This window comes from Calidris pugnax, unplaced genomic scaffold (assembly GCF_001431845.1).
Source record: "Calidris pugnax isolate Ruff unplaced genomic scaffold, ASM143184v1 scaffold25, whole genome shotgun sequence".
Taxonomy (NCBI): domain Eukaryota; kingdom Metazoa; phylum Chordata; class Aves; order Charadriiformes; family Scolopacidae; genus Calidris; species Calidris pugnax.
Window position 1 is genome coordinate 8,133,008 of NW_015090805.1, and position 15,006 is coordinate 8,148,013.

Consider the following 15,006-nt stretch of genomic DNA (forward strand, 5'->3'; position numbering starts at 1 on the left):
GGAGGCGCTGCGGGGGCTCCGGGGGCGGCACTGATGGCGGTACCCTGGGGATCCCGGGGAGGGAGAAGTGGGCAGCGGACTCCTTTTTTCCTATTTCCCTTTTCCTTTTCTTTCTTCCCTTTTCCCTTTTCCCCCTTTTCCTTTTTTCCTTGGTTGCTTTTATTTCTTTTTTTTTTTTTTCCCCTCTTCTTTTTCCTCCTTTTCTTTCCCTTTCCCTTTCCCTTTCCTTTTCCCTTCCCCTTCCCCTTCCCCTTCCCCTTCCCCTTCCCCTTCCCCTTCCCCTTCCCCTTCCCCTTCCCCTTCCCCTTCCCCTTCCCCTTCCCCTTCCCCTTCCCCTTCTCCTTTCCCTTTCCCCTCTTCCCCCTTTTTTCATTTTTTTTTCTTTTCCTTTTTCCCTCCCCCCTCCAGAGAGGAAACCCCACGCCGCTTCCAAGGAGAAGCCAAAATCTGTGTCCCTAATGGGGCAAGCAATGGCTTTGCTGATCAGTGTCCGCCTGTCTGGAGGAGAGCTCTGTCCCTCCTGCAGCCTGCGGGGCTCCTTGAGCGGGGGGAGCGCGGGTTTTGCGCGGGTTTTGCGCGGGGCTGGGGCGGCAGCAGCGGGGCGGTGCTTCTCTGCCGTCCTCCTGGGAAGGAAGAGAGGGTGCAAGGAGGAAGAGGGTGATCTCTGCCGTGAGATGTCAAATTAAATGTCACAGGTTCCCCACCTCCATTCAGCGAGGCTCGGTATTGCAAACTGCCTCTCGGCGGCGGGGCTGGGGAAGGTGTCCACAGAGGGCTCCCGGAGGAGTCCCTCACCCCAGCTTGCTTTTGACACTAGATGTGGAGCAGAACCCATTTTCTTACCTACGAACATGTTTTATTTTGTTTTAAATCACGACTGTAGGCAACTAAGGCGTGAATGAAGGCAATGGGGGAACATGATGAAGTGATAACTTAATAGAAAACAGACTGTTGCTTTCATGTTGGAAATCACTTGGAATGTCATTAGGTTATTGTTCGGAAGTATTATTATCTATATTCCCTCAAGGCCTCCAGCCCGGGGTCCTTTCCTCATGGATACTACACAGCTACACTGAAAGTGCCCCTGCCCAGCTGTAAGGAATCTGCAGCATCTGAAGGACGAAGAGCCTCTGTGTGACCGTGGCTCCTTGAGGAGTGGCAGCTGAAAACAGTTTTAAGGATGCCTCAGAAACTGTAAGGCCTGATCCCCAGTGCTGTCTGCCTCCCGTCTGTTAGCGGGGCTGTGGGCTCAAAACTGGGCTTTACAGCTCCAGAGCCTTTTAAACTTTTCAGTTGAGAGTGTGGGCTTCAGGGAGCCCACGGGCATCACAGTTGCCACCCCCCACCCCATCCTCCCCCCCAACACCCGAACGTGGCAGGAACACAAATCCCAGCACCTGACTCTGAGAACATGAGGATGTGGGAACTGCCTGCAAGCTCTCTGCTCACTGCTTAAAGGTGTGAGGGGAGTCTGTCTCAGGGCAGGGAATGACTTCTTGAAGGCACAGGTTTGGCCCTTTTTTCCTTTTTTTTTTTTTTTTTTCTTTTTCCTTTTCTTTCTGTATGTATCTGGATCAGATACAAATAAATTTTTTTGGTGTTGTTCTGGACTTAAAAATGAAGTCCAGCCCGCGGGCTTTGATGCCATTCCACCTACCCAACTACTATATTTGATACCTGTGAACACCAAGAAGGGGACCTCAGTTCATTGAGTGGGGCAGTCGTTTTTATTCTGGTGGTATTCTTCTTTTCTTTTTTTTTTCTTTCTCTTTTTTTTTCCCCCAGTGCTAGATTTGTTTTTGTTAACACTTGTTCGATTGAAATGTTGGAGACACATGCTCTTTGCCAAAAACTCAGCATGTCTTCCCATTCAATCAGAGACTGGAAAAGCTTCTAATCTTCACAGGAGTCACCCAGAGGGAAGTCTCAGAAATACCAGAGCTGATGTTTGTGATATTTGCAGGATTAAAAATATGCAGGAAATAGGCCATCTCCTATTCTCATCTAGCAGAAAAAACCCTTCTTTGTTTATAAACTTTTGCCACTTATGAGCCTGCTGTCATCTACAACAAAATAATTAAATTGCTATTTAAAACCCGGGTTTGATTCTGTGTCTTACATCTTTCAGGCTCAGTCGTCCTCCTCTCAAGCATGGCCACTTACTCCAACAGCACAAGCCTCACACCAGTGAGATTAATGAGGACTGACTTCCTCTGACCTTAAGACACTATCAAAACCACCTCATCCAAACTCCTTTTAGCTCTTCATGCAGGTGTAAGACACACGAGCTTTCTGACCATTGTTTGTTGTGTTTAATACAAGATGTTGTATATTTATTTATTTATTTATGATTTCTTCTAATACATTGCTGGAGAAAAAGCTTTAAGGATGCAACAGATAACTCCATCCCAACATTTTATTGCCTTCATGAAAGGCAATTCCTAAAGCCTATAAACCAGTATGATAGCTATCTCGTTTTAACCGCTGCTATGTGTTACCAACAGCTTCACTTCTCATGGATGATACTGTCTCCTATGGGCAAATGAGGAGGAAGAGGTTGAAACACCATGAAAGTGCAGTGCTAGAAGGCCCGTGCACTGCCCTGCTGGCACCTCCTGTCTTCCACATCCAGGGCAGGTATCTGCTGACTACCACATCGTAAAGTGTTCAAGCTCTTCTCGGGATTGGTCTCATGCTGAGGCTTCTTTCTCAGTGCTGAGCAGAGAAATACCTGTGAGGAGCAGTTCCCCTGTGGCTGGTGAAGTATTTCTAGTCTGCAGAGGAGTGGGACCTCTACAGAAATGTCACCTCGCTAGGCAGAGGTGTGCTGTGCATTTTGCCTTTCCTTGGACCCCGAAATGGGAAGTGAAAGCCTGCTGGCCTCAGCTGTTGTTTGGTCCAGGTACTGCTCCGTTACAGAGGAGATACAATGCTAGTGAAAAATGATATGTTTAAGTTTCCTCAGGCTTGATGTTGTCCCTCATGTGCAAATCCTCCCAAATGAGCTACTGTAGTGGGGAAGGAGCAGTGGGAACCTCCCAGAGAAACAGACCAATGCAACTGCTAAGATTGGCTTTTGGACGGACAGAGGTAAGGAAATGGAGCTGGAGAGGGAGTTATAGGTCTATGCTGTGATTTACCCAGAGGCATGCAGTTTGCTGTCCCACAGGAGATCTAACTGGAGACCCCCTTGAACTGGGGGTTTTGCACTGCACCGACTAACCTGGACACCAATGGGATTGGAAAACCACCCACATGCTCAGTCATCCCCTGGTCACCATTTGCCTGTTGTGGCACCCTTATACCACCCTTCATCTCTTTTCCACTTCCCATGTCTTTATTTTGTCTGCTTGCTCCTTAGAAACAAGAGAGTCCTGGCAGAGTTTTGGTGATGAGCAGAACATGAGAACGTGGGTATGTTTTGCTTCTCATGAGAACACTGACTGGACACAAAATTTTCCTCAGGTTATTCCTTTGTCCTGTCCCTACCCCGTGCTCAGGAGAAAAATGCCTTAAAAATCGTGTTGCTAGTAGGTTATTGTATCTGTCTGACCAAGCCCCAAGGATTTTGTTGTTGTGCACTCGTCGTGGAAATGTTCCCCCGTGTGAAGGTGTCGGTGCCCTTCAAAATGGGTTTCATAGGGTGGCAACAGAAGTTGGGATCATGTCAAATCACCCACTGGCTGTGGGCATTTCCCTGCCAGCATTATGGGAGGCCCTTGGGATGGAGAAGTTCTTAGCCAATCTGTTCTTTAATGTGGAAAGAAAAAAAGAAAAGATTATAAAAGGCTGGGTAGCAAAAGTCTATGCTAGAAATCTGGTGAGATTTCTCCTTAAGTTATTGAGAGTTTTGGGGGGCTGTTGCCTTCCCGTGTCGTACTGGGACTTGCATTAATGGAGTAACAGCTGAACTAAGCGTTGGGAATGAACATATCAAAGCCTGGAGTCTGTACGACACCATCTCTTGTCGCCCATGATGTCAAAGGTTGCGGCGAACGTCTCCTTCGCTTTCTGGGTGGCATTGTTTGGGAGAGTGGCCCCAGCAGATGGCCCGAAAACTGCACCTCGGCCAAGCAAAGAGGGACCACATGTGACGAACCATAGATGTCTCATTAGCAAACAGGGGGAAAAAAAGCAAGGATGAGAAAAAAAGATAAAAAGAATACACAAAGACATTTACATATTTACATTGTTTCTCCCTCATTTCCAATTCTCCTTTAGCTGAAGTGTCAGTGGGCTTGCTTTTCTCCTTCTGTTTGTATGTTTACTTGTGCTAAATAGATTATGATAATCAGGCACATAAATGCATGCAACTGTTATTATGGCATTTTAATCACAGAGTTTTTCACTGGAAGCCTTCATTAGAATTCTCATAATCTCACTTGTTAGTGTAACAAACAGTAATAAATGCCAAGGAACTGGGATTAAGTCAGAGACATTCAGACATTAAAGGAGGAATATGGAAATGTTGTCAAATCTCCGCATTATTTATTGAAATGTCACATAAACAGTTCAGGACTTTAAATATCTTACTCATTAGAAGGAGAGGGTGCGCGGCCACCTGAAGATAGCAATTATATTTTTTTAGGGAGTGCTGGAACCATATGTCTCTCATCAACTCTTCCCAACTTTGCTGGGCTACCCAGGCACTTTCTAGCTATTGGTTTGTATTTATAAGCCCCATCCCTGAGATGTTTAGCTGGGAGAGAGTGTTGCTCCTGGACAGCTGGACATGACATGGGAAGGTGGTGTGCTGGCTTTTACGTGGTTCTTCTCTATTTTTGTAGAGTCACGGCAACTGTACCTACTCGCACCTGGGGTCCCCGTTCCACCAGCTGATCCATGGAGCTGAAGGTCTCCTGACACCATCTGAGGAGGCTTCCTGAGACCTCCTGACAGCTATCCCTTGGCAAAGGGAGGGAAGGCTGCAGCGATGTGCTGGGCCAGCCTGGGAATTTACCCCATGGGCTTGCTTCAGGGGCGCAGCTGAGGGAGCAAGATGGGGATTCGCCACTGATTTTTCAGACCATAAAAAATGTGACACATCCCTTGAAGGGGAAATGTGCACTGCTCCGGCTGGGAGCGGGGCTGCACGCACACCCGACCCATGCCTTCCTTGACAGGCGATGCTTGCCTCCCCTCTGTGCATTAACCCGCTGCTGTGGGGAAGGCATGCTGCTCCTAGCAGAAGAAACACAAAATAGCTGCTCTTTTCATGCAACCCGGCCAACATGTTTTATACTGTGGAGGCGAGACCTCCTCCCTCTCATGAATATGCACCCCTGCTCCCCCTTTCCCCACCGGAACGGGTGGGGAGGTGGGCTGCAGAGCCTGGCCCCTTGCCACCGTCAGCGCCTGTGTCAAACACTTGAGCAGCAGAGTTATTCACAGTGCTTTGGGTCTCCCCCTCACTCCCTTCCTTCTCCTTTTGTATTTCTCCCTTTTAAGAACAAGAAGGAAAACTGAATGTGAAAGACACCGTGCTCACATCGGGTTTCCCACCATTTGGTTTCTGGTGGGGCATCCCTCACAGCCATCTAAGATGTGTCCTCCCAGGAGTGGGCAAGATGCTGGAGCAGGTGAACAGCGTTGAGTTTTACATGTGCTTTTTTTCTGCCTTCAGCCAGGCAGCAGTCATAAGTTTTGCAGGAAGAGAGAAAATCTGGTCATGGCAAAACTCTTGTTGCCACCGAAGGAGTGAGGACCCCCACTTCTTGCGTTAACTCTAGAAGGATTTACCAAATCTGTCCTGGAAGTGAAGTTTGATTCCCCTTTGCAGAATGAAAGACCCATTTTAGAGGAGGCATCATATACATGCTGCTTCAGATAAAATCCTGAATTGGCACCCTCTGCAAGGATAAGCTGTCGTTTATCTGCTATACAGATAAAATACATATATATAATATAATCTGTATGTATAATATAAAATCTGTGTAACACCAGGAAAAAAAAAAAGAAGAAGGCATTACTCAAATTTAACTGCTGTGCAAATGCTGCATCACCCAGGATTTTTAATACTGGTTCAAATGCAAAAGATGGCTGAGGGTTATCTAAAAAGTACAAGTTTTGATGCTTTGAATCTGAAGTTTCTGTGGTCTCTCCCTCCCCTCCTAAAATACAAACCATCCAAAAGGGATTTATGTTCACAGGAGCCGATGCGCCAGTGAGACCACTTTGTTCCAAACTCCCCCCCTTGATATTTGGAGGAAATATTTTCTTGTGGTTTCTTGTGTGATAGCATTTTACAGGACTTGGTGGTCCTCCCACCCCATGCTATGCTTAAAGAGCCACTCTCCGCTTCGGAGATCAGCCCTCCCTAACACACTGGTTGTGTTTCTGTGCTATGGTCGCTCCCCCTTACCCATTTGAATTGCTTAAAAGGTACCCCATAGACAGTCCCTCCCCAAGCTGTTGAGCTATAGAAAGATGTTCTTCAGTTGGCAGGGGCTTTATGTATTTGCTGAAGGGAAAAAAAAAAAAGAAAAAAAAAAAAAGGAGAGATTCCTTGCTTTCGGTAACACGCTGGCAGGAGTTTTGATCTTTTGTATAACATGCTGAATTTATTACCTTGGGTTCTTCGCACTGTTTCTCCATCCACCGAGTCGGGTGGGGAGCTGTGCTTGCCTGGCTGGAGTGGTGGCCCTGACCCACGTGCGCCTGGGCTCGCTTTATCGAGGCGCAGCGATTTAAAGCACATGTTCCCTTGGAACTGCTTGAAGAAAACGTTTGTGAGTGAAAATATAAATGCCTTGAATAACATTGCTTGTTTTAACAGTTCCACATGAAGCCTTCCCCTGTCAACCCACCGATGATGCGAGTGAGGTCCTGGCGTGCTTCGCCTGAGCCATACATCCTCCAAAGCCGCCTTGGAGGGTAAGGCTCTTGGAGGAGCTGGAAGGGTTCTGTTGCCAAAACTCTGGAGCAGCTGAGGCTCGGCTGTTTGCGGCCACCTCTCGTGTTAGCTGCCGGGGTGCCCGGCACGGAGGTGTGAGGGGGATGCCAGGACACCGGGAGGGCTCAGGAAGGAGCCCGGCGAGGCTCAGGAGCAACGGGGAGGCTCAGGTTGAGCAATTTGTGAGGGAAAAGCTTGGGAAGGACTGGGAATATGTAGTGAGAGAGGGCAGAAATGCAAGCTCAGGGAAAGGGATAGGGGAAGGAGCAGTCAGCAAGGCATCTTTCTGGGGATGAGGAGTGGAGGAAAGGAGCAAAGTGATGCAGAGGTAGGAGCGAGCATCTCAGGGGGCAAGGAGGAGGTGCAAGGGTGTTGGTGAGAAACAAGGGACAACGTAGGAGAAAAACTGTTGAGGGAGGATAGCTAGTATTTTTTCAGAAAATCCAACACAAGCAGAAAAGTTGTTGCTTAAAAAGGGAGAAAATTCACAACAACTGTATAAACTGTTCTCCAGGCTTTAGAAAGGCCCCTATTTCCAAAAATCTTTCCTCCCGTCGTAACTCTGAGGAAATCCAAGCACTCTCTAGAATTGCCCTGGGCATGGAACACATCCCAGTGAAGGGACCTGTGCCTTTGCTGCAGTTAAATGTTTCCAGGGGAGCAGGTGGCTCCATATGGCCACACACTTGTTTCACGACTTCTTGGCAAGTGGCTGGCAGGATGGAGCGAGGTACTTTTACATCAGCTCTGTGTCCCAGATAAAGGGCTGGGGACCCTGAGGGTGACCTGTAGGTCCCCAGGGAGCTGTGCCCTGGCACCTGCACCGCTTTGCCCATCCTTTACTGGATGGGTGATTTCACCGTTCAGCTCCTTGCTCGTGGAGCCCACCTGATGCTACCAGGTCTGACCTACATGAGAGGTCTGGTACCTCTCGTGCGCGTTGCATACATTTCCCTCTGGCTTAGTTGTGGGCATTCCTGCCAGCTAAAATATTTCAAAGTTTGTCTCTGCCTGTGGAAATGCTCCTCTTCAGTTGCAAACCTCTTGCAGCGCGTCTGCCTGGGCTGTTAGACGGGAGCAAGGCTGGCCTGCTAGCACGACTGCAGGCACGCCGTAGTTGTGAGGTGCTGAGTAAGAGCCATATTTTTTCTGGAGTGAAAGGCAAGGATTTCTGTGGAGTGACAGCCTCCGCAGCCCTGGGTCTGACTCCACTGTTTTACTTGCTGGAGCGCTCCTCGCTTTCTCTGGCCAGGAGGCCTCTTTCTTTCTGCCTCTCTGTCTCCGCTCGCGGTTTTCTTGGGCTTCCTGGGTGGTGGTGGAGTTGTGATGTCTTGAATACCAATAGTGAAGCTGAACATATGTGAACCTTTCCTAATCCTGCTAATCTTCCTTCAAAAACCTTTCTGAAAGTGTAGGCAACATCCAGATTTAAAAAAAAAAAAAAAAGAAAAAAAAAAGAAAAAAAAAGCTACTGAGGATTTTAATGACAAATAATCTTTGTAAAGGGGGAGGGGGTTTTTGCCTCAGCTGGAGATGGAGCTTATGAACTACAGCAGGTAGAAATAACTGCTGTATTACCTCATGTAATCTCTGCTATTCAGGGTCAGATTAGGCCTGAATGCGAGACGAAATAGACTTCTCTTTTAGACCGGGGACTTTGTCCCCACAACGGCTATTAGGCGGTAATTAGTTGTGACACAGAATTACCAGCCGCACAATGGCAGCCGGAGCCTTACAAGTCCTTTGAAACGGCTTGGAGGAGCTGAATAGATGCTACTTTCAATTTTTAAATTCTGCTCAGAGGTAGGAATTATTGCCTTCCTTCCCAGGCACTGCCTCTCTCCTGGCTCACATAGTACGTCCGTCAGACAGGGAGCCGGTACCAGTCGAAATTTGGATGCTCCCAGTCAGCCGTCCCACCAGCTGCCCACAGCCTCTGGCAGGAGGGATGAGATAACAACTTCTTCTTTGATCTCATTAGCTGCGATATTGTTGCGATGACTCGAGACTCGTGTCGACACGCTGGATGCTTTGAGACTTCCTAGAGCTTTGAAGGGGAAAATGAGACCTAATGAAATCAGTCAATGCAGAGGTAGGACAGGGCTGGGCTTGCCCATCCATGAGGGAGCTGAGTGACTAAAAAGCTGTCCCCGAGTGCCACCAAACACGCTGCACACACGCCGTGCTTCCCAGTGTACCTACGTATGGCTGGCAGCCCCTGCCTTGCGTCGGCACTGGAGCAGCCTCTGAGGTATTCGGGGTGGAGATCTGAACCGGGCCTCTGTAATATAGATTGTAGCCAGATGTGAACCTGAAACTTTTAGGAACTGCAAAATGAATATTGAGAGCTAAATCTCCATGCCGCTGCCAGCGCAGGGATGAAGGATCATGCTCCGAGTCTTCAATCTAATCAGCAGCACCGGCAACCTCGCTACATCGCACCTTCCCCGAGGCAGCTCTTTCCAAACTGTTTGTTCAGCAATAACATGACAAATGGTCTTATTCCCAGTTCCAGCTAGTGCTGTAAGGCATCAGGAGGCTGAATCACAAGGCAAAAAAAAGGAAATCTCAGCCGCTAACGGCCCCAAGGAGAGGAGAAGTCCGCCTCTGGGGCTTGGGGTACCCTGGGCGGTACCCAAGTGAGCTGGGGCAGATGCTTGAGCTGTATGGCCATGCCAGCATGGTCCCCACGCTGGTAGGAAGCAGCACTCTCGAAACAGCAGCTGGTGGTTGAAGCCTGGGTGAACATCCCCTCCTGGCTGCTAGGGGAGGCAACAGGCCCCCAGAGTCCTTAGGTGGTGGTGATCCCCATGTGTTGCCTGAAGACATCCTCAGTGATCATCACTGGGTTTGTATTTATGGGCTTCCTACATCAGAAGTCAGTTTATTTAATTTTCTGTGCCCTTCCTGATGTTTTTTTATGGAGGCATCACCTCTGTCACTTGCTGCCACGGCAGGGGACACCTGATCATTTGCCTCCTCGGTGGCTGGTGCCTCTGCTCACGGCCGCCAAGCAGTGGAAGGAGAGCTGCTGGGAAGCAGGACTGACACAAGCAGCATTTCAGAGGGGCTGTGCCCAGGAGGCATGAGCTAACAAGAACGTGGGGTCATCTGAGAGCTCTCTGGTGTGTCCAGCGGCCTCACCACCTCTGTGTTAATCCCCTGGTTCACCAGGGAAGCAGCTCCAGAGGGCGGTTGCTATAGTCTACCCATATTTCCAAAAGTAAAAACACTATGGTAGGGACTATATGTTATGTATTTCATAGACAGACAACATGAACATGCCCATTCTGTGCTGACATCAAAGTCTCTCATATGCCTGCACCCAAAAGAAAAAACACATAAAACCCACGCAGCCTACAAACGCCCAGAGATCACTGAACCATGGCCTCTGCTTTCAAAAATAAGAAAATATTTTCCTTTTGTATCTAGTACAGGTTCATCTTCCCTGGCCTGCCCCGTGTATAATGCTCATGATTTAAGTGGGAACACAGCATCTTCCTAGCAAGTAAGGAAAGCGTTCACCTGTGGACTTGTTAGCAAGCGCCTTGTGATGTCTTTTAAAGGACCCTCGGACCATGTTGCAACAAGGAGACAAATTATACCAGGCAGTTAACTTAAAAACAAAAGACCAGGTTTTATTATCCTTCCCCATGCTGAAAAGTACGTCCTTCCTGAAGTAGTCCTGTTGATTTCAAAGCCAAATTAAATCTCTTGAAAGAGAGAAGAAAAAGACCGGCAATATGCTCCAGTGCTTAGGATTGTAATTTGTTAATTTTTTCCACAGTAAATTAATTAAAATTGGGACCTTTGATGTAAGCGCATAATAATGTAAGATTTTTTTTCCTTAGGTATCACTTTCACAATATATCTAAACTTCAGTGTTAATTAACAGAAAAGCTTTTAATGTTTCTAGAAAGAAAGAAAGAAAACATGATAAAAAATTGAGGCTCAAAATCCGTGTCCCCCTTTCTAGTGATTTGAAACCAACCTGCTCCTGCTGACCTTACCAGGCATTTGCCACCAGCCCCCGTGAAGGAGATCGGACCCCCTCGTCTCTGCCAACAAACCGTTTTCTTTCTGTTTAAGCCTGTATCTAAATTAACGACCAAATTAGCAGCACAGTCCCTGGCTCTCGGTGCTGGCCCCGACATGGGCGCGCTGGAGGGGCAGAGCCTGACCTCGGGGCAACCTCTCGCCTTGACTTCCCACATTAATCTCGAAACCTCTTGACTTCCCAAAGTCAGCTCCTGTATCTGCACCGCAGCATTAGCATCCGCGGTGACTTGGGTTTGCTCCTGCCTGTCTCCAGCTTGCTTTGGCTTTGAGATTCAGGTGGTTCATTTGTCGATTGTGCTGTCTCTTACCGTTTGGGAAACACCACGTTACATCCCAAATAACTGTAGCTTAAACACCATGTAGCCTTTCTTATGCTTTAAACCAAGGTGCAGGGTGTAGGTCGGGCTCTCCAAGCTCCTTTAGCCATGCAGGGCTAAAAATGCCACTGGGATGACCAGGACACTATTTAAATCTACCTATATGCACTGTAGGCGAGTGGCTGAATGGACCTTGCTCAGTTCCAGTTGGTCTGTGCGGAGCAGACGATGTTACACTCCCTTCCAGATTGGGGCTGCACTGGGGCATAGTGGTTAAGTATCATATCTGTCCTCATGGGCGCTTGGATCCAAATCTCTTGACCCAAAGCTGGCTGATCCCACCCTGCCAGGGATGCTCATCCCGCTTCCCAGCCCCTCGCCTCGGTGACCGTGTGCTGTCTTAGCCTCTATCAACAGGTACTAAATATGTCAAGGACTGAAGCAAGAATTCGGGGATCTACCCTCAAAGGTTTTGTTGATTTATCTCTGCTATAAATCTATTTCTTTTGAGTGATCTGAAATTGATTTCAGGCTCATTTCTCCGTTCCCCCATTTGGTTGTAATTTGGGATGTCAAGGAAATTGTGTTGAAAGAAGAAGATGAGCCGATATGAAAAGGGATTATCTGTCCCATATGGGTAGAAGATGCTGGTGCGGGGGAGAAGGGAAAAGAAAATGTTTGTCTCTACATGTTTGCACATGTGCAGTGTCGGGCAGGAGTGGGCTTCCAAGAGGAAAGGAAAAATCAAAAGAAAATCCTTAGCTCGACAGAACCATCCCATGACAAGTTAGTAGCTTCGTTAAGACCATCTCTCGGGTAGGGAAGGATACACAGGCAAGTGTCCTTACACGGGAAGTTTAAGTATCCAGTGTCCACCATTTTAGTATCAAATAAGGCCTTTTGCTTTCTGAGGAAACACGCACAACTGGAAGGATAAAACAGATCCCTTTTGCAGATCTGTCAGAGAATTATGAAGTATGAATCGGAAAAGACTTTCTCACTTTTTAGTGTTTTTCATCTGGATTAATTCTGAATGAGAGGATTTCTAATTGGGGCAAATTTTTGATGCCATCTTTTGCAGCTACTTACTGTTCAGGTAAAAGAAGTGGTGAACACTTTAGCATGTGTCATATCCCATGTGGATTTTATACGTGCTTCTTATTGAGAAGGGGCTGCTTTGCCACGTCAGTTTGTCATGTCTGGGACAAACATGTCTGTCCCTGCCTCCTACAGTGCTCAGGATGTCTCCCCACCCCACCACCCAGCTTCTGCAGCTGCCAGGGCCGGGCAAGGATGTGCCTGTCACTGCAGCTTGACATGTTCCTCACTGAGAGCTGTTTTTTGGAGCTCCTGTGTTTAACTGATGATCTTTTCCCCACACTTCAGGCTCTCTCCTCAGCTGAATGTCCCAGCAGTTGCCCTTGGCGTTCTGCCACCAGCCTGTCCAACCAAGACCACCATTGGATAGCCCCAGACGTGCCCTCTGTTTCTCTCTGGAAATGTTGCCCCAGTGGGTTTGAGGCTCGGACGTGTTCTGTGTCAGGCAGCCAGGGTAGTTCACGCCAGGAGGCCAGGCCGTAGCATCCTGCACCTCAATGGGGTGAGTGCTTGGCTAGGAGCTCTTGGGAGGGTACCTCCTCACCAGTGTTTGTCCCTGCCTGCCTAGCTGTCTCCTAGCTCCCACCCTGGCAGCTCTTGCCTCAGGGGAGGAGGAGGAGATATGCAACCCTGCTTAGCCTGTGGCATACTGCATACTGGCGATCAGTCTTATACATCCATATAGTTCTTCCCCTTTCCTTCCCCACTGTCATTCTCCTAGCACACAGCCAGGCTCCATTTCCTTGTCTGATGCCCCCCTCCAGTTCTCTCACCAGGGTGGGATTCAGGATGCTCCTGCATAGGCAAGGTCTCCCTGTCCAGGGGGCTGGGGAAGGAGCACAATATGGTCAGAAAGACCATACTAAAGAGCACTGAAATGACTAACAAGAGCGGGAGGTCTCTCACAGACAGCCTCTGGTCATGGGGACAGCACATAGTCCCTCAGAGCCAGCTAAGTCTGACCCCCTCCACAGAGGATGGCTCAGGCAGATAATTCAGAGCAAGATGGGCAATATAAGCACAGAGCACCTTTTCACCTGCCTGTTAAAGGCACGTGAGAGACAGCAAATGTCCCTTTTGTATTGATTTTTGTCCCTGGAAGACACATCAAGGAGGGACTGTTCTGCTCCATAGCTTCTTACCAATAGTGGTGATTCGAGGCTGAAGAACCAGGTGCCTACTAAAACATGGACATTTATTGAAAGAAGGTTGACCGAAAAAAGAGGAAAACTTAAGCAATAACATTTGCTTACAGAAGCCTGGAGAGCAAATCTGGAAGTGTCAGGTGGAGCTCATTTTGCTGTTCCCATGCCCACAAATCCAGGTCCTGCTGCTGTGAGACAGCTCATTGCCTTCTCATTGGTGATGCCCACATTGGTATGGCGTGTGCAAGTCAGAGGCCTGTGTGTAGTTGTGATCTAAGGGTTTTAACACCCCCTGCCCCCCTCTATTCTGTGAGCAGTGCCTCAGAACTTAGCCCTGTCATCCTCTCTTGGGGACCCTGCTCTGCTTTCTGTTCACACGTCCTTTGGTTTGGCCTCCAGCTGGGTGGTGCTGGGTGCCAGACATTGTACGGGAGGGAGATCTGATGAGGTACAAATAGGGCTGAAGGCTTCCCCCTTTCTGGGCACTGCCATTTGCCTTGTCCCCAGGGCTGCTGAACAGTTTAGCTGCACGCCTCCAGACACAGGGACCGTGACAGCCTGGCCGTGGGCACATCTCCGCCTCTGCAGGGTGCAATGACGGCATTCACTTCTGCGGGGCAGCAGGAATAAAAGAGGAGAGAAAGACTTGCAGTCTGTGCTTACAGCTGGGCAGATGAGATCCAAAGCTGATAGTGTTATCTTTCTGGACACCACATTATAGGTCCTGTGTTTCCAGGCTGGGAACGGTTCCCTAAACAAACATATTTGATGGACATACACAGTCTCTTAGCTGAAATCGCTCAGGCCCATCTGTTAGGATGGCATAGTGCCCACTCCCAAGTTGGTGAGATGTTGGCCATAGGGCATAAATACCAAGTAACGATGGGTTTAACATGAGCAGCCGGCGTAATCATCTAAACACTCTCCATCTCTCAGGACGCCGTGTCTCCAGCCGACACTGCCACAGCCTTGCTGTCTTCTTTGGGCTTATTGCCTGCAGGCCACTAATTTTAGATACTGTCCACAAGACTGCTCCCCAGATGCAGGCAAGAAAGACTGGACTTTTGTCCCCTGTCATGCCATGGGGTACAGTAACAGAGAGGGTACTTTCCTTGAGTAAACCTCCCACTTTGTGTGTGCTGTTCGCGGTGATCCAGGAGCTGAGAGAAAACTTTATTTCCATAAGCAGAAGATCTTAGGAAGAGCTTTCGGAGTAACAGTATGGCTGTGATTAGCAAAGGGGGGCTTGTAATACCTACATATACTGGGCAAAGGCAAACTGAGGTTGTGCCCACATGTAGACCAATAATCGGGGTGTTACATGTCCTCCTTTGAATTAGCAAACTTAGTCTCCTTCAGCAACAGCCCAAGCTGCAGATTTTAATATGTCTACAGTACTGTCACTACTTTTATTAATGTAGTGCACCTTCTCATCCCTGTGGCTATATTGATTCAGCCTGCCTCTAACCCAAAATAATTTATATCAACCACAAAG